We start from the raw sequence: 22,201 nt of genomic DNA, 5'->3' as shown, positions 1-22,201 counted from the left end.
TCTATATATTCTATATTCCTATATGGCATAGAAAGGGTGGAAAGGAATTGACTTTGGCATTTCTTCAAATACAAGAATGAGGGACCATCAAATGGAGCTAACAGAAGCTGATTTCAATGCAAACAAAAGGAGATGAACTTGTGCAACTCCTTGCCAAAGGATTTTATGGATGCAAAAGGCTTCAAGGGGAGACTGTAGAAGTAGTTAAAAGAGAGGTTCATTCAAGATTATTTAATAAAGGAAACACTTGGGAAAAACCCTGGGCTGAGAATAGACACAGTTTGAGAGAGCTTCATGTACACGTGCCCTGTTCTTGTTCTTCCTTAGGCATTTGCTTATGGCCACTCGTGGCAACAGGATACTGAGCTAGAGGGACATGTGGTCTGAACCAGTATGAGCATTTGCATGTTCCAACGAACATACTTGGAAAGCATGTATGTGAAACCTGGGGAGATGGGCTCACGGCAGGGTACCATCACCTCCGGATGGGCTGTGAATCGGACTAGCTGTGGAGCCTTAGCCGGGCATTCTTTGAGAACAATAATGCCTCAATGTTAGAGGTCTGTCTCTGGGATCTCACCTGCCACACAGCTAGATCCATAAATGCAGTCACGAATATGTGTTTTATGTGGCTGCAGAGGGGTCTTAGATAAGACATTCCTGAGGTTTTCTCTTTTTTAATGCCTTCTGTTCAGCTGTTCTGCTAATGTGATCATGATCAGCTGCCATGAGATCTTGTTGGAGTGGCCATCCCCAGACAATTTCCAGATATTTACAAATACTACTAAATCCTTGGGAGCCAAACAGATCCCCTGTTGATACCAGATATTATTCACTGTCCAAGTCTTAAAAATTTCGCAGCTCATCACCTACAGCTAACACAGGGCTGTCAGAGTTGAAGCAGAGCGGTGTCAAGATATGAGGGCATACAGAGGGATAGATGAGGCTGCTCTGTATGATGGAACAATTTTATAGGACTGGGAGTAGGCCAATTCAAATGACTTGTGCATTTTTTACATCCAAACTGCTTAAAGGAATTAGGTTCAAACTAAAAACTCCTCTAGTTGTACCTTAATTCCTTATCAGGCCAGCTTTCTTGCTTATGCTAGACTCAGGCTTATGTGAACCAGCACATGAGGAATATAGGCAAGGCATGCAAGTTCAGGTCCAAGCTAACATGACAGTATAGACATAGCTCAGGAGTCCTGTGCTTCCCTCTGCATGTGTTGTTATATAAAAGCTAGCCCAAATCTGACTGCTGCATCATAAAGCCATCTATAGCTCCTGGAATTGCTATAGCTGTGTAGGGTAATATATCTGTTCTTTTTTCACAAAAAACTAAGACAATTTAAAAGCAGCCAGCATGGCTTTACCACAGATACCTGGCTGCCTTCAATGATGAGATGACTGCTTTGGGTATGAGAGGTGAGCAATGGATATTGGTTATTTTGACTTTAGCAAAACTATCAAGACCATCTTTAGTTGTATCCTTGTTAACCACATGTAGTGGTTTAACCTCAGCCGGCAATTGAGCACCACACAGCCGCTCACTCACTCCCCCAGAGTGGGATGGGGGAGAGAATCGGAAGGGTAAAAGTGAGAAAACTCGTGGGTTGAGATAAAGACAGTTTAATAGGTAAAGCAAAAGCCACGCACACAAGCAAAGCAAAACAAGGAATTCATTCGCTCCTTCCCATGGGCAGGCAGGTGTTCAGCCATCTCCAGGAAAGCAGGGCTCCCTCACGTGTAACAGTTACTTGGGAAGACAAACGCCATCACTCCGAATGTCCCCCCCTTTCTTCTTCTTCCCCCAGCTTTATATACTGAGCATGACGTCATATGGTATGGAATATCCCTTTGGCCAGTTTGGGTCAGCTGTCCTGGCTGTGTCCCCTCCCAGCTTCTTGTGCACCTCCAGCCTTCTCCGTCGGTAGAGCATGGGAAGCTGAAAAGTCCTTGACTAGTGTAAGCACTACTTAGCAACAACTAAAACATCGGTGAGTTATCAACTTTGTTCTCATCCTAAATCCAAAACACAGCACTGTACCAGCTACTAGGAAGGGAATTAACTCTATCCCTGCCGAAACCAGGACACCACACTTGAGAAAGTGGACAGGATGGGTGGACTACAAGGTTGATGAAAAATACGACTGCACCATCAGGCTCAAAGAGTTCTGGTTAGTAGCTGAAAGTCTAACTGGCAGCCAGTTAGGAGTGGTATTCCTCTGAGTTAGATACTGAACCTGGTACTATTTAACTTCTTCACTAATGACCTGAATGATGAGATAGAATACATCCTCACTACATTAGCAGGTGACATTAAATTGTGGGGAGAAGATGGTGTGCTGGAAGGCAGGGTAGCTATTCAGAGGGATTTCAACAGGCTAGAGAAATAGCCTGACAGAAACTTCTTGAAGTTCAAAAAGGCAAGTAAAAGAAAAAGACAAGTAAAAAAAGGCAAGTAAAGTTCATCTAAAGCTCTATCTGGGCATGAAAAATACTACGCCATCATACAATTTGGGGACTGGCAGGCTAGAAGGCAGTCTTTCAGGAGAGGACCTGGGGGTCGTGGTGAACAACCCGAATATGAGCCAGCGATGCGTCCTTGCAGCAACGAAGACTAACTGCATATTGGGCTGCATTAGTAAGAGTGCAGCCAGCAGGCCGGGGAAAGTGGCTATTCCCTGTGAACTCAAGAGGCTGCATCTGGAATATTGTGTCCAGTTTTGGACTCCCAAATAGAAGAAACATTAGGATATTGGAGCAAGTCCAGCGGAGGAGCACAAAGCTGACTAGGAGGCTGCAGCCTGTGACGCATGAGTAGAGGCTGAGAGAAACGGGTTTGTTCAGTCTGAAGAAAAGGTTAAGGGGATCTAATTGTTGTGTACAATTTTCTAGTGGGTAGTTACAGAGAGATCTTCTTGGAGGTCCACCACAAAAGGACAAGGGGAAATGCACATAAATTGCATCAAAAAATTCTTAATCACCATTATAAAAAAAATAATAGAATCATAGAATCATTTGTGTTGGAAGGGACCTTTAAAGATCCGGTCCAACTGCCCTGCCATGGGCAGGGACAATTTCAACTACATCAGGTTGCTCAAAGCCCCGCCCAGCCTGACACTATAACAGGTTGTCCAGGGAGGTTGGAGATACGCAAAACTGGACTGGGGAAGGCACTGAGCATCGAACATTGAAGTTAGCCCTGCTCTGAGCAGGGGATTCAACCTGATGACCTCCCAGAGTAAATCTAGATTATTTTATGCTCCTGTGATTCCAAGTGGTTTATAGTATAAATGTCACACTTAAATCTTCAAAACAGAGATTTGCAGAGATACATAACACTTCTGTGTACTGACTGCAAGATGCAAATGTAACCCATTGTGAGAAAGTTTGTTTCATGGTATACATCAGCTCATTGTTTACTAGAGAATAATAACCAGGTTATCAGAGATAGTAACTATCAGCAAGAGTGATTGGTGTCCTTGGAAACTCATAATTTCCAGTGCTGGGTGAAGAAGAAAGGTAGTACATCTTACAAAAATTATTACTTCATTTTTAATTTAATTAAGAAAGTTAAAATAAATGAAACAATAAACAGTCACAATCTAAAATAAAGTTGCATAACAGAAAAACTTAATTATATCTTTAGTTAAATTGTTTGAGCTAAAAAGCATATCATCCTTTGTTTAAACCCTGAAGCAAGTACAGTTATTAACGCCCCAGAGAAAACTCTGGTTTTATTTACATGCTCTGTTTTGGAGGACAAGGTAGAGCAACTATGATATAGCAAAATCAGAATTCCTCTGTGAATATACCAGGGGAAATTAATATAAATTGGAATATGGAAAATGCTTTCCATTCCAGCTAAGAAGCAGATTGTCTAGAACTTAATTATATCACAGATAATTCTGTGATCTTTTTTAGCGCTTAACTCCAAGAATGCTTTTATTGCAGGAAGATCACTAGGATAAGGCAAAATCCTTACTCTGCTTGGTTTGCATAAATACCTCTAACAGTGGAAGTTGGAGGAGTAGCCCACTCACATCCTTCTTTTAAATATCAGTGGCTATTGATATTGGTCAGCTATGAATATAGTATGTCAGAAGAACAAACATAAGGAGTATTATTGACTAAAAAATATTTTACCCTTGCTTTGTTTATAGCAAGCAAGTTCCACCTGGAAGATCAGGTAAAAGACACATTTGTGCTTCAGTTCAACTCACTAGCTAATCTTCTTCTACATACATTGACAACGAGTCTAAATACCTTCAGCTGCCAGAGGAAATATTCATTCTACCAAATGTAAACACTTATAGTGTAGACAGCTCCCTTTAAATGAGTTTGCCTAATTACCTTTATTTTCAATGAAGAAACCCAAATGCTTATAGTACACATTTTATCTCATTCCAAAGTAGACATCTAAAATAGGTCAGACGAATCATGCCTTAAAAGAGGCTCTTTCTCTCCATTGAATATAAAGGGAGTCTGGCAAAACTAGCTCAGAAGTGTACACTGTATATGTCTAAAGTTAGGTGAGAGGAATCCCATCCCACCTGTTTGCACACTTAATAGAAGTAGAATACCAATGCAGGCTTTAAAACAAGTTGTTTTAATCTTGAGCAGTTCAGCTCTTAATTTAGGGTTTGATTCAACTCCCATTGAAGTCAATAGCTGTATGTTTTAAGAGGAATTTAATGAGGCTTGTCAATTATTTTTGTTTACTCTCTCATCAAGGATACTTAACTAAATTCAATGAGAAATGGATACCCAATGCTTAATGAGAAAGGATATTCTATAAATACAGGTTATACTTTGAACAGGATTTTTTTGTAAATTAGTTTTTTGTCCTTCCATCTTTTAAATTAAATATGTGAGCAGTATAGATAAATCCTTAGTGATAAATGCATTGCATGATTCTAATTCAAGTAACACCAGAAAGTACAGATGATGTTTCCTTCTACAGGATGATTAGCCCTTTAATTAATATGTGTAATGTATTAAACAAAGTCCAGCAGGATGTTATTGCTCTGTTTAAGTGATGACTCTGAAACTTGCTTTGCACCGTCAGTTTTGCAGAGCTCCTCAGTGCTGGACCCCAGATAACAATAGGCATATAGTACTATTTATAACACGAAGTACAATGGACTTGTAGTTGGAAAGTCTGGTAAAAACTTTAGGAGCCTAGTATAGGCGATGAAAATGAACGGCTATCTAAATGAAACCATTAAAGATCTACTTTGTAGCCTGGGTGTAATCCAGTCGTGATCTCAATGTAGGGAATTGAGGAAACGGTGGGCATGCACTTACATGACTGTGACCGTGACATGTAACCAGGAGCCTCTGCTGGCACTAATGGGAGAGATGAAGCCAAATGATTTGTGTTCTCTTTCCTTCTTGCTGAACTCATGCTAAATGTCTAACTGGCTTCACGGTTCATTGATTTGCATGTGCAACTGGTACTGAGGTCTTGAAGGAGGGGAGAGATGGAATTCTGTTGAAGGAGTTAGCATCTGAGTGAGATTAGCAAACTCTAGAGTTAAATTCTAAACTTCTATTCTTTAATTCAGTTTCTGTTGCTATCTGAAAATCTGCTTGAGAGTAATACAGGTTTGAGATTCTGAAGCCAGAACGTTACCAGGAGCTGTGTGAGCAGTGTGAGAGAGAAGGCTCTTTCCTCGGCTCTGTGCTGAGAACTGTGCATTACAGGTTCCCCAGCCAACCCCTGTTTGACAGCCCTGGTGCAAAGGCAAAAGAGGTCAGCTTGGAAGGATTCTTTTAAACATATTAAAAACTGAAGTAGCAACTCTGCATATTAATAACAGGATTAAATTAAAAGAACTGGATCAGTATGGGAGCGGCTGAAGGCAAAGGACTCTCTCCAGTGCACCTGGTAGGAAAAGAAGAGGATTTAAATAGATGGGGAAATATAAGCAGCTTTGAGAGGTTAGAAACAAACAACGATGCAAAATGAAATGCTTTTACTTTTATTCTCCCTACCCCATTCTTGCGGCATGAGATTTTTGCTAAAAAAGCAGTTCTCCTGTAGACTAGCTCTGTTGTGCCATTCCTAGCTTTCACCCACTCAACATCCTGGCTACTTTTGATTGCAGCACCAAATCCAGCCACTTGTGAACAGACTGTGCGTGTAAGGGAGAACTGTGTGCTCCGCAGAGCTCTTTAATGGGGAATACTGAAGATGACAGCATGTAATGCTAGTAGGGTAACTTCAGCACCTTTGTTGCCCTCCTTCTGGGTAAATCTGTGCTTGAATTGTTCTAATTGTGTCAACCTGTTTAAGGAAATTTGGTGCAGACTAACTGAAACTCTGGGTCCTGAAGTGATGCAAATGAAAAATACAGAACCAAGAATGGCAAAGCTTTAGTAACGGCTGGGATTCATCTGAGATTTGTATGTTCAGTAAACAATCACATTCATCTACTCTGCTGGATTTGATGGTGGAAATGTTGCCACATGATCAGCATGGCAACAGTCATTACCAAATTAGTAAAATTGCACAATAATGATTTTGTGCCAGACATAGCATGGATATTCTGTGTAGTATCACAGGCTAATTTGCAAGGACTTGCCTACCCTTCAGGTCCTTTGATACCAGTCCTATTGCATTATAGGGATCCTTATGTAATGGTGCTGGTATACCTGACAGCCTGTTTTTGAGATCAGTTGCTGCCCCAGGAAATAGAAAATGGCACTGGTAGGATTGACTACCTTAATCTGGCAGGATTGACTACCTAAGTGTCTTAGCATGTTGAAAAGCAACATGTTGCATTACCTGGGTAATGACACACTATTACTCAGCAATAGTAGCAGCTGCCAGCAGCAGTGGAAGCAGTAGTATGGCTCCCAGCTGGACAAATAATTAATCTGGAGGGAGTTAGGAGCTGCCTATCACCCTCAACTTCTCTCCCCTGTACAGGCAGCTTCTGGTGATGGTAGCTACTTTTTGTATGAACTTAAAAATCATGAAGTTGTTAGCAGCTGCACATGCTGTCCTGGGGATGGGGATGGGAAGAATAGTAACAAAAAAACAGTCTATGTTTCTAAGGAGGAGCTGAATCCTGCTACCCCGAACAGCAGCATTTTTCCCTCTCTCCTTGATTTCCTTGGCACCGTGATGCTCGGCAGAAGATGCTCAAAAAGGAGGCAGAAATAATTCTGTGCATTTGTAATTACCACTTATCATGGATTATTAGGTCAGAGTAGCAAGAATACTTTTTCAAAATCTCCTCATTCAAGATCAGGAGCAAAAACAGTTCTTCCTCCATGCCCTGATGGTGACACTTGTACCTGTTTTCCATCAGCCCTGGTGACAAAGAACAGATCTGTATTAATTCAGGACAATGAAAAGACTTTGTCAGCCAAGGCCAAGGTAGTTTGAGTGCTGTGGTGGGCTGACCCTGGCCAGCAGCTGAGCCCCTACCCAGTCTCTTGCTCACTCCCCCCGAAGCGGGATGTGGGAGAGACTTGGAATAGCAGAAGCTGAAAACCCATGGGCTGAGGTAATGACAGTTTAATAGATGAAGCAAAGCTGCATGTGCAAGCAAAGCAAAATAAGGAATTAATTCACTACTTCTAATCGGCAGGCAGATGTCCAGCCACTTCCTGCAAAGCAGGACTTCAGAACGCATAACGGTTACTTGGGAAGACAAATGCTTTAACCACAAACATCCCCCTTTCCTCCTCCTGTCCCCAACATTTTATTGCTGAGCACAATGTCACATGGCATGGAGTATTTCTTTGGTCAGCCTGGGTCGGCTGTCCTGGTTGTGTCCCCTCCCAGCTTCTTGCGCACCCCCGGCCTACTTGCTGGTGGGGCAGAGTGGAGAAAAGAAAAAAAAACCAACCCTTGATACTGTGCAAACACTGCTTAGCAACATCTGAAACACTGGTGTGTTATCAACACTGTTTTAGTCGCAAATGCAAAAGACAGCAGGGTATGGGCTGTTACGAAGAAAGTTAACTCCATCCCAGCCAGACCCAGTACAAGACCCAGTACATCCATGATAAGGGGTAATTACAAATGCACAGAATTATTTCTGCCTCCTTTTTGAGCATCTTCTGCCGAGCATCACGTTCTGCTGCTACTGCAGCAAAAGTCATCACGAGAGAAGAGGAGCACCTGTGCTGGAAGATGTACCTATAGATGAGCCTGATGTGTCTGGGGATGGCATATCACTATGTCAACCTACAAATCAATTAAAAATCCATAACACGTTAGATGTCTGATTGATGCTTATCTGGGAGAGAAGCATACTGTTACAGCCCGTGTTCTCTCCTTTTCTCAAGCAGAATAAATTATAATTGTACCTATGTATATGTTTTGTCAGCATTCAAAATTCAAGCCATCAAGCACTACAGCTTGATGGACCCAGGCTGGGTTCCACTGCTGGGTAAACGAGTGGAGTAAGCCAGCAGGGAAGCACAAGGCCAAGGATATGGGGAGGAGCCCAGCCTGGGGCACGGCTTCACAGGTGGGGCCGACGCAGAGGTGTTCGGGCCAGGACCAGGAGTGGCTCCACTGCAGGGGTGCAGCGAGGGGTGTGGCCCCAGGCATGGCTCCAGAGGTGAGGTAGGCATGAAGACATGAGGTCTAGGGTGGGGTGGGAGAGCAGCATGTGTGCTGGCAAAGTGCCCATATCCTGGCTCTGTGCCCAGAAAATGATAAGAGGAAACCAGGAAAGGACCTACCAAATGACCTTCTTACCTGGGAAACCTAATTTTGGCTCCAGCATGAGCTGTGTTGATACCTTGCTGGTGCACAAGATGATGGAAGCAACAGCATGGGCCAAGGGTGGAACAGAACAGGCTCTGAGGAAGGCAAATGTCCAGTGGAGAGATTGAGTGAAAGATTAGGAAAAGTCTGAGGGAAAAGTCTGAAGTTAAAGCTAAGTGTTAAATTGGAACCTGCAGCATCCAGACCCAACAATCCAGCATTGATAACTAGGAGGGAGGGTGGGAGAAGCTGGTGAAAAGGATGGTGTGGAGAGTCTCACAGATTGCTTACACAGAGAGGCCATGCCTAATCTGACAAAGCCTACTAGTGCGTAGTTGACCCAGCAACATATTTGAAATAACTTTGAACTGGGAGAATACTTTTGACTAGGTCATTTGTTTGTGTCATGAAGGTAAAATACTATTGACCTAGTTGTAGGAGGCTTCCGCTCCACTCTAGTGGATGATCAAACCAGAGTGACTCCTGGAATGGGGAAAGGGAAAAATGTTGATTTTGTTGCATGAGAATTAGACTGTGTGAGTGTATGAAAGCAACCAGGAGGTTAGAAAGAGCATTGGAGAGCACTAGTACCGTGGCCTGAAGTAGAACCCAAAAGAAGGAGTAAGTCTTAGTCACTGGCTTACAGCCTTCTTCAAATCTTTTATTGGATTTTTAATTCACATTACTTAATGACATATAGTTCTCTATTATCACTATCACGGAATTACAGAATTCTCATTTAACAGAAAATAGTAAACATCAAATTCATGTTCATGCCTGTATTCCACTACAGGAATAAAACAAGCAGTAAAATCCAGTACTTGTAATTCTACATGGATCAGAAATTCTGAACTCAGACCTAGCTGGAAATAGAGCTAGGCTTCTGAATGTGGGAGTTACGCTCCTGCTGTCGTGTGTTGTTACCATAGTCAGGAAACAGGACTTTGGATAGATGTTTTTATCCTTTGCACAACCAGGATATTCAGAGAGAGAACGGATATTTTTCTTCCACTGAAAATGATCCCACACAATAGTCCTGAATACTGTCTAGCTGCTTGGGTTAAGCAGAAGCACAGTTTATATATACTGAGATATTTGCAAACTGGCTGAGTAACTTTGTTAAATGGGGATCCACTTAACCATACACTTAATATCAATAATTTGTTAGTAACTTTATGCAATAAGATCTTGCTCCAGTGCAAAGTGACTATAAATTGGAGGCATTGTTAATAACAATACTAGTGTATTATGTTCATGTGGTGATAACGTAAACTATTGTTCAAAGTACAAGGCAGTGGAGCCGTTGAGAATTTTTCTTATCTTCTGTCTATTCTTCAGTCCCCTGAATATTACTGTTATTTTCCACCCACTTCTCCTAAGCTGTCTTCCTGATAAAAAGATAAACCCCGTATTTCCAGTGCAACTGCATATGATTTTACTGTAATACTGGATTTCTAGATGATTTGAATCTCTTTATTCAGTATTCTTTGAGTCAAATTGCTGGTGGGGTTTTTTTTTTTCAGTACTGTTTATGTGTATCTGTGGGAAGAGTTTGTTTCTCTGTCACCATTACATGTAGAAGCCTTTGCAGAAGACTAATGACGTCAATTCATCTCACTAAATGTGGTATCAATGCAGGTATCCATTTAAACATTTGTGAATGATGTCACTTCAACAGCTGTAGAGCTTCTATGTAACAATCTACATATCCTTGTATGCAGCTATGCTATGGATATTATAAGCATCAACAACGCAAAAAACTACAGTGGTATCTTAGAAATTACAGTGCAACTTTATTGCTCTAATTGGAAGCTCTTGGAAGACCAAAATGACAAATTACTAAATAAGTGGATAAATACTTGTAAAATTATTTAAAAACAAACTAGCATATGCCACTGGTTTTGAAGGATCCATTTTCTAAGAAAGCAAAAGTTGGTTTTGTTTATTTTGAAACTCAGGGGAAGAGAAGAACTCATATGTCACCAGTTCTCATCTCCTCATGTGTCGCAAAATCAGGCCTTAAGTCAGAAGAAAGGTCTCTAAAGGCATGCAAATGTATATGATATAAACAAACACAGCTTCTATGTCTGCACTATTCACTGAAAAACTGTTAATGTTGAATTATCTATGAGAAACTAATTTAATACTGATATCTTGATAACTGTTGATAGGAGCCTTCCACCTTTTGGAGACTATCCAGCCTGTAAAGTACTTTCCCAACTTACTTTTAAAGGCTGCATTATGGTATTAAAATGAAACTCTCAAAACCTTCTGGGTTTTGTTCCTCTCGTCATAATCTGTTCTTTGTCCTTTCATTGTTTCTATATTTACATGCTGCAGAGGTAAAATTATGTGGTTAAGTGATCAGGGTAATAAACTCTGAGCTTATGTTCAGATAATGGTCTCCTACTGCTGAAGAAAGTAATGAAGTAAATCCAAGACATTTATTTTTAAGTAAATTTAAATCATTATTGGAGCAAAATTTACACCCTGTTATTGTTGATCCTAGACCACAGAGTATGAAAGAAAATTAAGCTTCAAGGTTTCCAGGGCAGCTTCCATCTATCCAGTAAAAAGTTAATCCAACACAGGAGTGTCAACTGAGACTATTGAGATACTTCGCAAGTACTACACTGCGAATGCTTCTGGCACATTTAAGCTGCTAAAGACAACAGAAATAGTGATAAATTTACAGCAAGGACCCTTTAAAATCTGCAGCTCACCAGAAACGTAGCTGTTCATAAGAGTTCTAATACTCTGAGTACAGCCTCCTCCTGGCAGCTGTAAGAACCGCAGAAGGCTGGCTGTGAACCCCTGCTCCTCCGCGCTCCCCTGCAGCGCGGTGCCGAGCTGTTGAAGAGTCAGGGATATGCATTGAATTTAAGCATCCCATCACTATGTTGGCAAGCAGGGTTTGAGGCCAGGTACTGCGAGGAACCATTTGCCCAAACTCTTCATCTAAATGCCTTGCACATCGAATCAGCACGTAGAGAGCCGATTTGATAGTTCATAATATGGTTAGTCTGTAATGCCTTTAAAAGATACAATTAACTATGTCTATCACAGGATTTATAAAGGTTTTTCTGCCTTTCTAGAAAGAGCGTGTTTTTCAACAGCTTATTTTTCACTACATTTTTTGAAATTTGAATTGATGCTCATGTCCTTCATGAATTACAGTATATCTCCAAGGTCTTTATTTGGCAAAGCACATTTTTCCAGTTCATACTGTCCAAGCACTGACACAGAATCTGTTCATCCTACACAAGGATTTTTGGGGGCCTAAAAAAATGCAGTTTCCTGTTCCAACTTTTAGCAGTTGCCTTGCCTGCCTCACAACCTTGAGGACTGTGAACAGCTTTTAAAAATCTATCTGTGACACCAATCTGTCTTCCCTGTTGCATTTGTTGCCCATTGAACCCCTCCCTGGAGCCGCAGTAATTGGATTCATTGCAGAAAGGCATCCACAATCCCGAAGTTTCTCATTAATATTACTGCAAGGAATGGGGTGGAGTGATTAGAACAAAGATGCAAAACAGCTGCTATCAAGAGTGAGGATCGAAGAGGAGGTGATGAATGGGCAGTTTTGGTTGTTACTGCTTTTGAAAGGTGACTGAAGGGAAAACAAAGCAAAATACACAGAGAAAAATTGTTGTGAGTGAGTTAAACCTAAGCCTCGTGGACATCTACAGTAAAACCCCAGCAAGGACTGGATTTCAAGTTTTAGTAGTATTTGAGCTGCTATGTTTGAAGGGATGCAAGTGTTCTGGGTCTTCTTCTAAGAGAAGCTAAGCTACTCAGATGTTCTCTGCTTTATTTACCCTTTCTGTGCAGTGAAGATGCTACTATTTCCTGAGGTCACAAGGCTGTTGAGGGACCAGATGGTATGGAAAACCCAAACTGACCGATACAGGTTGATGTGAATGAATGCATGCGGTTTTCTTCTGTGCCAGACAAGTAAAGCCAGAGCACAGAGTATTGGCTTTGGACTTTACTGACATGCAGTATAAATCCTTCACAGATCATTTACAGTCTGGGGGGTAGAAAGCCAAGTGCTGTTGCTATTAAAGCTCTACATGTAGCCATCCAGCTGGACAATATACACGTATACAACATAATGGTATACAGCAATAGCACTGGGGCTTTTGTTGCTTTTACTTTTAGTTGCTCCTATTTGTCCTTCATGGGATAATTTCTAGCTAGATAGCTAGATAGACAGTGAATCCCTAAATAAGAATCTTATAATTGAAACGGTCTCTTCATATCACTCAGATTTTATGGGTTGTAAAAGTCAACTCAGAGCCCATCTTTGGTACATATAAATTTGGGGCGGTTGTTCTCCATGTACATAATTTCACTTTTATTTACATTGAATTTTAATTGCTGTTTCATTACCTAGCCAGTTATTCTACAGTCTTCACAGGAAATCCTTTGTCACACTAGATAACATACTGTTGGGAGCAGCAAGGCTGCTCTGCAAGGAAAGGTGAGCCGGGAGTGCAGAGTAACAGCGAGGCAGGCAGGGACAGTGTCCTCCTCACTGACAAGGCACGGTCCCACCGTGCCTGAGCAGGGTGAGCAGAGCAGGTCCCGTGGTGGTCACCTAGCTCAGCCACATGCCAGTGACTGCCAGACACACAAGTCTGTGGTGATCCAAGGTCCAAGGTCAAGCCAGGGAGTCAGCTCAGCACATCAGGGTCCGTGTCCAGATCAGTGAGGTGCACGGCCAGGCACAGGCATACTCACAATGTAGCTGAGACAAAGACCAGTACTAAGGCTTTGCCTCCTCACTCCTAACTCCATTTTCAGATCACTTCCAAATATGTTGAAAATCATGGGCCAGAAAAGACCCTACAGATTGCCAGCAATGCTTTCCCTTTACTCTTAAAAATATTTATTTATGCAAGAGGCACTTGTAAATATAGCTTAAATATTGTTCAGGTGTATTTAATTTGTTCCTTTGTGAGCAAAATAGGAGACTGCCAAGTAACATCTGCATAGATGAGTGCCGACAGTTGCATGGTTATCCACATCCCCCCTGGAAGCCATGAACCTGAGCTCTGCAGTAGGAAGTTTATGCTGCCAAACTCTACTGAGCGGCAGAGCCTGTTAGCTTAGACTGAGCGGCTGCAGCTGTCAAGCTCCTGAATTTGGCAGGAACCAATCTTCTGTAGAACAGTGTAGAGCTCTTATGGATTTTTGTTTGTTTGTTTTTATGAGTTGTTAAGCCTGTGTAATTTAAATCTGAAATAGAGATGCTAATTTCATTAAAGAATACTGAACATTTTGTGAACTGGATCCAAAAAATAGCCACTGAAAGATTTGTTTAGGCTTCAACTTTGCCTGTGAATCAACCACATCTGCTGAAACAACCTGTTTCCTGAGTGTTATTGTTGATGCTAAAATGATTTAAAGGTTGACTAAATGAAGTGAAACTGGAACACTAATCTGTTGAGAGGCTCAGTGAAGCTTTTTAGGTCCATGTTTTCACATGCCTCTTACTGAGTCTTTACATTTGGTGAACATTAAACTCTTTTGGGAGGGATGAGGGACAGTCAGTTCCAGCTTGTAGGCACTTAAATGTCGTGTCTACATGTCATGCTTCCATTATAGTGAGTGGAGATCTAGTCAATACAGCTAATGGACTCTGGAGGGGGATTCAGATGACTAAATGAGATGTCTCTTTCAAAATGAGCCAAATAGCTCTACAGTTTCAAGTGGGATTAAACATAAGCATCTAGTGCCCTAGGGTATAGAAGCATCTGCACAAGGCTGGCAGTTATGACATGGGGCATATGGGAGATCTGTGCTCCTCTGGAGAAGCAGCTGAGGCTGAGGCAGGATGCCTTACAGCATCTCAGATGGCAACAGAGCAACTGAACCAAGCCCCTCAGTTGAGATGCCTTATATGTATGTATGTACAGTCTGGAGCTGAATCCCACCCCTGGGATTTGATTGTAAAGAAATGTTAAATCATTATGTTGGTTTGTCTAACAAAAGCATCCAGAATCTCCCATAACCCCCGTTGTTTTTCTAAACAATGTTTCTGGTTTTGCTTTTTCCTGTGTTCTTACAACCAGCAGTAGTACAGAAATGTTATTGTTAGATTCAGAAATCCAACTATTCAGGCACATGGCTGTACTCCATCCATCGTGAACTGACCTTCAGTAGGGAATTGTAGACAAATCTGCATAGCTTCATCACGATACTGCTCCCCTGAAAGAAAATCTTGTACCCTTTCCTTGCATTAGCGAGTGTGTAGATGAGGGGATTTAGCGCAGCAGGTTTTCTGTCTCCATTTTTTAGAACGCTGCCATCGCTCTGGTTTTTGGAGGTCGCATGTGGCTACTCATGCTATAGTGAGAGTATCCTTTTCAACTTGGTCTTGACAACACCTTCTACTTGAGAAATCTAGTACAACTGAAATAATAAAGCATGAAGATAAATTTATTTTTGATGTGACTTTGCAGTTATATACGGGATGAATTTGGTTTGACAACTTTACAGTTCATGCAGCTGTTAGCCATATGGGCCCACACTGGACTCCTACCAGAGCACAAGTTTAGGGATTGTCAGTAGGAACGGTTGAGTGGTATGGACATGGGCATGGGTCCGGCCTTACCTCTGTCTGCGTAAACAGGTACTACCAAGGTAGTTTATCTTCAATTTCCTTTTGCCTTCCCACATTCCCTTTCTGTGACTGACTCCCAGCCCATGTCTCGTCTCTAAAATTGGTCTCGACCCATTACTATCAAATATGGGTCTGAGTATAAACATTTAAACCAAATTTAATTTCTACAGCCAGAAATATGCAGATAGATAGAGCAGGCTGGGTGGATTACACTTCACAGCCACACACAGAGGTGTTATTAAGTCATTATAAATAAGACAGAAATGTGCACCTCAGAGTTGAGCAATACACCTAGTGAATAAACTACAGAATCAAAATAATAAAGTATGAATCTTTCTCTAAATGCAAGAATAATCAAGCATATAAAAACAAGGATAATAAGGCATAAGTGCCTGCTGCATAAAGGTGCAGTGCCATTTTTTACATATCTGACAAACTAAATATATTGTACTATGCTAGTGAGCTGGGAAAAACAATACATTAACTGTCTCCTGAAACGACTCTAAAATACAAAGAACTGTGCTAAACGCAAGTCTTTTTTCCTATAAAGTTCTCTTCTAATTAAAGGACAGCATTTAAATGTGTCATTTTTATATTAAGCCTCAGTAGCACCATGGTGTATGCCATTCTGTTTCGGAAATGGCGTTCTTCCAAAATGTGTGATTGTCTGAAAGGTTAACTAATCTTTCATAATTTGATTTGTCAGCTCTGCATCTGAGACAGGAAATCAGCTCAGTTTTTGAAAGAACTGTCAAACGTGTTCAAAATTAAACACGTATTTATGGAATTCCCTGAACTGGAATAACAGCCTGTGCCCTGGGACCGTACACAGATCCCAGCCATCACAAAAAAGCAGGCTTGACTATTTAATGGTTCTTTTTAGTGTGTATCTATTATGATCACAGTTTATTACTCATTTTTATTTCTACAGGTCTGTTACAGCCCCTAGTGGCATAGATATACCTAAACATCACCATGGTCCTGGCACCAAAAGCTCTAAGTGCAAAGTGCTGCAGGGCAAACTGTAGGAAGCAGTGAAGTGACAGGGCCTGCAGAGCCTGGGTGTGTTTGACAGTTCTGTGAGGGAAAACAAGTTTCAGCAAACCCCGTCATATATTTCTTGCAAGATCTGTCATGCTTATAATTTTCAATAAAAACATGTTTGTTGGCTTAAAGGAAAAATGTTTTGATTTTGTATTTGTTTTAACCTCCATCCTGCATCTTTATTAAAAAAATCTACATCTCATAACATTTGAAGAGACAGATGGTTTTATTTAAAGACTGAAAGTATTACACAGCAAGTCATTAATTTTTTAAATTACTTTCCATTTTATAGGTGGTCACTTTGTCTGACAATCTGAGTGAAAACTTCTTCCTTGACTATGGAAGTGTTCTCTTTGGACAAGGCTTTCATCACAACTTTCCCAACATTCAGGTGGGCTTTCACTGGCAAAAAGTTCACTTTGAGGGCCCTGCAGACTAAATCATGAATATAGAATCCCACCAACAGAACCCAAAAAGTCCTTTGTCATTCCAGAAGAAATATGTTTATGCCATATTATTAAAGAGCTCTTTAGCTTTTTTCCTAAAACATTCTGTTTTATGATACAGTATCATCCAACGCTGCCTGACCAACAGCATCAATATTTTTTGGCATTTCTAGAGACTTGACAAGCTGGTTTTGCTTCTGATTTTGAAGAAACTTGGTTAATTTTTCCCCATCACTGTTTTTCACATACATCGAGTGGTTTTGAAGCATCATGGCACAAAGTTTAATTTTATTGTGTAAACTTAAATCTGTCCTTTGGAGGGTGGCTTTCATTTAAACATTTAGTAAGTTGGCTGCTGTCATTCTGATCAATATAATTGACATTTAGTCAAAATCCTGGTGATCAAGAGAACAGCAAAGCGTAAGTCCTCTCCCCTCTCGCACTTTTCCCAGTCTGTTTCACCCCAGGTTTTAAGAGGATAATAGGCTTACAACCTGTGTCTCCTAAAAGAATCCCAATTTGGAAACTTTTTGAAGGGCAATTTTAGGAACTGAGGGCTGTTTCCATAGTGGTGGCTACTAAATCATCCATGGCCAAAGAGAATGAGTGAAGGACTGGATTGAAGAGGGACATATTTCTCTCCATGAAGATATCATTTGTCCTCTGGTAGGCTCAGGCTTGAAAAAGAAGCAGCTACTTTCTAATATTATTTTATATATGATAGTTGGCTTTTTCAAAATATAAAACTATTTACCAATGTGGACAGAAAAGACTTAACTCTAAAGTTTTCTGTCGTAGGAACATTTAAATCCAGATACCTGTACGAAATCTTTCAGAATTAACTCTATGTTGCCTATGTATGTCTGTATTGCCAAAGTTGCAATCAGTAGTTTGTTCCAAGAGTTTTTAAGCTGCATTCATGTTTAGAGTAATAATAGTATGACTACTTTTTTTCCAGAGCAGAATACATTTTGAAGTGTCTACATAAAACCAAATTCCTGTAATTTATATACTTGGTAAAAGTGTTTTCATTTTATTACTTCCACAAGCAGGGCCCATAATGTCATCTGCAAAATTGTATTTATTTTATTGTTGGGAAACAGCAGCTCATTACTAAGAGGAAATACAAACCCTCAATTACACCACACAATATTCTTGGTCATAACTGACAATATTTATTCATCACAACTTACCCATTTGCTCAGACCAGGAATTACTGAAACAGAGTGTTTCTACTGTGTTTTTGAAAATCCAGTTTAACTTTTAACTTTTTAAATTTAATTTCTTGAGTGATAGCCCTTTTATTATAGGGCTACCCAACATAGGAAAACCCAGTTCTATGGGTTTTCTTTTTTTTCCTGTACTCTGTCGGGTTTTCTTTGTTCTCCATTACAGATACCTAATGTGCCTCCTTTTTAGAGTTGCTTACCCTGGGTCTGCATAAGAGTGCTGAAATCTCTCTTTTAAACTGACAGCATTGATTTTTTTCAGCTTGCAGTGCTCAGAGTGATACATTTAGGCTGAGGTTTCTGAGCCTATGGGCAAAGGTTGGGAGAGGCCCCAGGGGAGGTGGGCAGGGACAGTAAGGTGCCCTCAGGGCCCTGACACCCACCCTGATATCCACCTCTTCTCTGAACAGTTCTGGCCACCACACCTCATAATGCTCATTTAAAGTGATTTTTCTTTTTCCAAGTAGGATTACCATTTTTCTGTGTACATACTGTACACCCTTTAGATAAAATTTCATAATAATTTCTTATAGGAACATTACTTCTATTAAAAATAACATTCACAAATCTGACTGCCATTTCCATATTTTTTTCAAAACAGTCTGAAGTTACATCATAGTACTGCAAATATTACATTCAAGATCCATCCTTTGACTGTGGGTGTTTTCAAGCTTCCGTGTCGCATTCACAGACACTCAAGCACAATCTTCAGATGCAAATTCTTACATGCTTTCTCTCAGATCTCCTGAAGCATAGCAAGTAAGCCTTGAAGATAAGGAGAAGAGTGTCGAGAGCCTCTCAGTTGAGGAAATTCTCCTAGCACTTGGCTGTTTGATTGAGAAAGGCTCTAGTGGTATTTCATTGACATCTTGTACTTCTGGGGTCACTTCCTCTGGTTTGCTGATTACTTCTTTAGATAGGTGATCAAGATTATGTGGAAAAATAGAAAGAAAACAGGTTAGTACAAAACAGTCAAAGATTTAATGGAAACCCTGAAGTTTAACTTAAGTACACACAATGCTACTTTTTTGTTTTTATTAAATAAAATCAACTCCTGGTTATCTTAAATTCCTGTAGAGATTTGCAAAGGAAATGTTTAACTGGGGTATATGACATGTGAACTAGAGTCTATGCAGCAGCATGAGGCAACAGAAGAAATGGCACAGCAGGAGTGCAGGGAGTGATGCACATGCAGCAAGTCACGAGATTAAAACCAACCATGAAATGCAAGAATATAGAAATATAGGTAAGAATGGGGAATTGGGTGTAGGGCCAACTGTACTAAGTCCATGCTGTGAAGAAAGCCCCATAACACAGACGTGGAGCAACAGCAGTATGATACAACTCAACTTGGCCCTGAGGTTTTGTCAGGAGAGACTATAAAAGATACCAAAGATCGTGCACCATTGTCACCATTCAGGATGAACCCAGAAAAAGTGATGAGGGCTTGATTGGCAGGGCACAGCGAGGGCTGACTGCTCCCTGGGAGCCAGGAACTAGGTATGATAACACAGCCCCTAAGCGAGGGAGCAGGGCATGCTCATAGGTGGCAGCTGGGGTCAACCAAGAGTACAGCTCATCAGACAGGCAGCTCTGTGGTGATGAGGCAGGTCCAAAGTCGAGCTGGGAAATCAATTCTCTGGTCAGGGTCAGGGTCAGGGTCAGGGTCAGGGTCAGGATCAGGTCCGGTGGCCGTAACCAGGGTCAGACGCAGCGGTTGATGACTGGGCAGGTCCACAGTGACGAAGCAGGTCCCAGGTCAAGCCAGGAAGTCAGTCCCAATCAGTGGGGTCTATGGCCAAGGACAGGCACAGCTGTGGCTGAGCTGGGGACCAACATGACAGATGGCACAACTCAGGCAGGGCCTGAAGCCCCAGGGAGGAGCTGAAATGGGGCTCCCGGGCCCAAGAGTGGGGTGTAGGGGGAGGCCTCAGGTGAGGCTGGTCTGGGCCATTACAGCCTACGAGTGCCCTTAGGGCCCTGACCTTGATACTTGGTGCCCCTTGTCCTCCTTGTCACCATACATAACCTTGCCCAGACACATACATGTTTGTGCTTATGAGTAGGAAAGCCTGAGTATGCATGAGAGTGAAATCTACGTGAGAATGACTGCTACTGAAATCAGTCTTGTTTAAAATAAAAAATTGCTGCCTTCTTCTATGGGGCCTTGTATGGAGCCTTGTTACGTTTATTGCTACAGCCGTACTCCCTTCATTTCTCCAAATTGCAAGTAAACAACCGTCCTTGAATCTTTTGTCAGCTTGTAAAAGCAGATTTTTCTTCTCTCTCTCTCTCAAGCTCTTTATTACTCAGAAGGATCTCTGGTTTTGCAACAGTTTTAGGGATAGTACTATTACAAGACAACTGAAGTAGTCTTGCGCATTGTAAACAAATAAAATTTAACACAGTAACATTTTTTCATGTATATAGGGGAAACTTTTACAAACTACTGACTGTTTCTCAGGCAAGCCCCTCAGGGTGAGAGGACAGCACAGAAAACTGAAGGGTGGCTCCCAGGCCTTTGCAGGCTCCCAGACCTCCAGCACGGGGCCGAGAGGCTCTCCAGTGTTTTACCTTCTCCTGTGGGACACAGGACAGGCCGCTTTTGACTTTCTGGTTTTCCTTTCCTGGTATATGGACCTCTTGGCTAATGAACAAATAAATCATCAAAAAACATTGGAAACATGCAGGCATAATTAACAGTGTTCGTCATGATAGCAGCAAAAAAGTTGTTTTAGAAATAGGATGGCAAGATATTATTTTCCATATAACTTTTTTCATTGAGGATTTATGTCCGTAGTGACTCACAGACCACTGCTGCTGTTCTGCTATGAGAGATGAGCCTGTAGGCAAAACAGACCAGGTGAGCAAAGACAGCATGTTCAAACACAACACTTTTACCTGTATATTTACTTACAAAAAGGTTAAACTCATGCCAGTGCTGCAACAGCAGAAATTCAACACAGGAGGGTTTTTGTTTGTTTGTTTTTCCGTTACAGGCAGACAGATAGAAACGCTTAAAGTGGCAGCTGAGCCCTGCGAAAGTTTGATTGTGTTAGGCTGAGACCCTGTTTTGTATGTCAAGTTAATGTGCTGTTACCATGGGAAAGATGTGCCACCCCCCAGAAGCACATCCTTCGGGGTGGAACAGCACCTCCTGCAAACAGTTTTTCACCAGCTACTTCTGGAAAAAAAACCCCTGTTTCAGAAATAAAACCTTCAATATCCTTCCTAACTCATCTTAACAGCAAATAAACCCCTAGAGAAAACCATTGCATTCAAAGATGTACCTGGGAGGAGAGATCCCGTCGGGATATATTTAATGGAGATTTTTCCAGCCCTCCCTGAAATTAGGAACTTAACGTATTTTAAAGGGAAAACAAACATTTCTATGATCACAGGTTTCCCTGATGTCAGGGAGGAGGGAAAACATCTTCAGTGATACACTCAACATACGTATGGCAAAAGTGGAGCTAATTAAGAGACACTCCCTTTTTCCCTTGGCTTTCTGGAATTCTAAACCCTCATCAGAGACAGTAATTATTTTGGGAGTCTTTCACTGTTCCTTCCCCTCATCAATGTGTTTACTTCCTTCTTATGACATTGCATAAATATGTTTGTAATTTTCTCTTCCTGGTGCGGCACAATAACTCTGCAGCCTGATTTTGTTTTTAACTCTGTGTGCTGACAAAGTGCTAAAACCAACTCATCAAATCGTTTCTGATGATGCAGACCTTCCCCGTAGGGAGGGGTTAAGAGTCGGTGCACGTAAAGTTAGCATAATATAAATTTGCAGGTTGATTACATCTAGTTATACATGTAAGATATACATGTTGAGAGATACACGTTTCTTATAGAGACCACCCTTATACCACTGTCGTGGTTTAACCTCAGTTGGCAACTGAGCACCACACAACTGCTCACTCACTCCCCCCCCACCCCGGTGGGATGGGGGAGAGAATTGGAAGTGGAAGAGCACAAGTGAGAAAAACTCGTGGGTTGAGTTAAAACCAGTTTAATAATTGAAATAAAATAATAATATAATAATAATAATAACACACAAAGCAAGTGATGCACAATGCAATTGCTCACCACCCGTCGACCGATGCCCAGACAGTCC

General features: G+C 41.3%; 1 protein-coding gene across 1 annotated transcript in view; it reads left to right on the top strand.

Annotated features, from left to right (window-relative positions):
* The window catches only part of LOC103926414 (probable ATP-dependent RNA helicase DDX10), an 84,971-nt gene that overhangs the window by 2,298 nt on the left and 60,472 nt on the right, over nt 1–22,201 (top strand). The window lies entirely within an intron of this gene.

This window comes from Pygoscelis adeliae, unplaced genomic scaffold (genome assembly GCF_000699105.1).
Source record: "Pygoscelis adeliae isolate BGI_AS28 unplaced genomic scaffold, ASM69910v1 Scaffold142, whole genome shotgun sequence".
In the NCBI taxonomy this organism is placed as follows: Eukaryota; Metazoa; Chordata; class Aves; order Sphenisciformes; family Spheniscidae; genus Pygoscelis; species Pygoscelis adeliae.
This window is presented reverse-complemented; position numbering and strand designations above follow the sequence as displayed.